At 39.1% G+C, this 2500-nt stretch overlaps 1 protein-coding gene across 1 annotated transcript in view; it reads right to left on the reverse strand.

Annotated features, from left to right (window-relative positions):
• LOC137967924 (endothelin-converting enzyme 1-like) overlaps positions 1-2500 on the reverse strand; it is a 63637-nt gene that overhangs the window by 25753 nt on the left and 35384 nt on the right. The gene's annotated exons all lie outside the window — the stretch shown is intronic.

A 2500-nucleotide genomic window follows, 5' to 3' on the forward strand; every position in this document is an offset into this window, starting at 1 on the left:
AATTTTAATATGAATCTCGACAAAAACGAAGGATTTGCAACTTGTATTCCATGTATTCCTATTCCGGAATACGGTCAATCGAACGCACCCTAAGCTGCAAAGTCCAGATGAGCAAGGTACAAAGTCCATCAGAGCATAATCCCCACGTTACTGAAAAGTAGGTAACAAGTACAAGCACACACCAGGTCCAATCCTAAACCATACTCCCTTCTCCATTTTCAAGGTGGTTCTCCCGTCTCCCTATATTTTGACGTACTTTCTCCCTCCTCCCACTATTTCTTTTTTGACAGTTTTTCCCTCCTCCCTAAACCGTTCCTCTCCCCTCTATTCACGTCCGGCTGAGGGTCTCTGGGTCTTTGGGTCGCTAGGTCTCTGAGTCTCTGGGTCTCTCGGCCTTCGGCCCTTCCTTGTGTTTTTGTTTCTGGCTGCAATAACATAATCTAGACTTTCCAAAGTGTTCATTTATTTAATTTCAATTTTTCAAACTGATCATTTATTTATTAATGACAAAAGAACACTAAATGCAAGGCTAAAAACACGGCAAACGCCTTGAACGTGAAAACGAAACGCGAATGTTAAGAATGTTGAGCAAGGCATATGCAACACGCCGTACTTTAGAGGAACTCAACTTTTAAACAATTGTCAATTAACTCAAGGGTTTGCGGTGCTGAAATAATATTTGCTACTCCCTGGTGCTTTTTCCAGAAACAGAAACACAAAAAGAAAACCTAAAACCAAGATACCCGAAGGCCCAAAGACCCAGAGACCCGGGTACCCAGAGACAGAGAGACCCGAAGACCCACAGACCAGAGACCCTGAGACATCAATAGCAGTCAACCTATGAGACACTTTAAGACTACCTGTTACTTGAGGGACCATTCATGACGTCACTTGTGCGTTTTACACCTCACATGAGCCTAATTTTACGAGAACTCAATGCGATTACGAGTTCATAACATAAGGGGCAAAATTTTCTTGTCATTGTCGAGGCACATCGAAAAACAGTTAAGCAAACGGATTAAAAAAGCACTTGTTCGCTCGCATTTTATAGCAAAACAAACAAACAAACAAATCAATTTTTTCTTTATGTCCAAAAGAGTACAGATAATTGTTATTTAATTCCAGTTAAGAATAAAAATTCGAGTTTAATTCATTCCTGAACAAAGGAAGAACCGATTAAACCACTTTTTAAAAAATACGCATCCACTTTAAATAACGCATCCGTAAAAATAACAAACGGTTTAGTGCCCAAGGAAACAATTTGTGGAGTAACTTCTTCCACCAAGTATGAGCTATTACTGGTATTCTGTTTTGTTGTTGTCGTTCTCTTTCTCTCTCCTTTGGTTTCTTTCCTAGTCATAGGTCCTCCAGGCATCATGCAACCTTATCAGAGCTTCTAAAAATATGCTAAAACTTGCAATACAGAGAAAAAAGCAACTCTAAACAAATTAAAAATAAACACTCACATTTAAGTTTATGATGTATGATGTAAACTAGCGTGATACTGGTCACATTGGCATACATGTAGGAGTGGACCAAAGAAAGTACGTACGGACGGACGGTCGATGACGTCATGGCTATATAACCATAATTTCTCGCATCGATGGGTTACCATATTTTCTTAACTATGGTGCTCCGCGCGCGCTGAGCTGCACTATCATTCCTTTGTACATTGTAGTCAAAACTATTTGAATCCTACATTTTTGCAAAATATAATGACAAGTTTGCGAGAAATTTGGTATAACAGTCAACAGATAATGATCTCAAATTTTTGAGCGAATGCGCATGCGCAGCTTTTGCTGGGTTTCTCGAGGATTCCTCGGGTTTTCACTTCTATATCATTGTAACGTTTACATAATGAAAGCGAATTTAAACCGCATTTCCAAGACCGTCACGAGAAGGAGATTTAAAAAAAAAACAGTATTGCCATACTGGCCATATTTAGTTAAATACTGTAGACCAAAACCGAACGAGTCCTGCGCACGCGCGGATTTTCCCGTGTTCGCAAGTGCTTCCAATTCTCATTGGTTCACCGCTCTGTTTGTGGCTGTCACGAAGTAATTTCATGGGATTCAGTTTTGTGACAATTACGCACTTTGACTTGAAGTTAAGTATATTTCAAGGCTGTTACAATACTAAGACAACAAGACTGAGCTATTCCAAAAGGAAATCTTGCTCGTTTCCCGAATAGGGCATTGGTTCAAGGGTAAGTTAAGGCAGCAGAAAAGAAAACAGCATTTTAGTTGTCGCTATCTCGGTTTTTAGATAGCTTCAAATACCAATAGAAACTAAAGAAGCTCATAAGCCAGTAAACGTTAACGCTACATTCCTATCTTGTGTCGAAGCTAAAATCCTGGTCTTAATACAATTTTACCTTCAAATATACCTCTATATAACTTTTACACCTCGCTGGCTTTCTGAAATTCTTCTTTTATATATCTGGCGTCTACCGGAGCTAAACTGATGATGAGGTTTAGATTAGGTTTAAATTAACAATTAA

The sequence above is a fragment of the Montipora foliosa genome, chromosome 8 (genome assembly GCF_036669935.1).
Source record: "Montipora foliosa isolate CH-2021 chromosome 8, ASM3666993v2, whole genome shotgun sequence".
NCBI classification, from domain to species: domain Eukaryota; kingdom Metazoa; phylum Cnidaria; class Anthozoa; order Scleractinia; family Acroporidae; genus Montipora; species Montipora foliosa.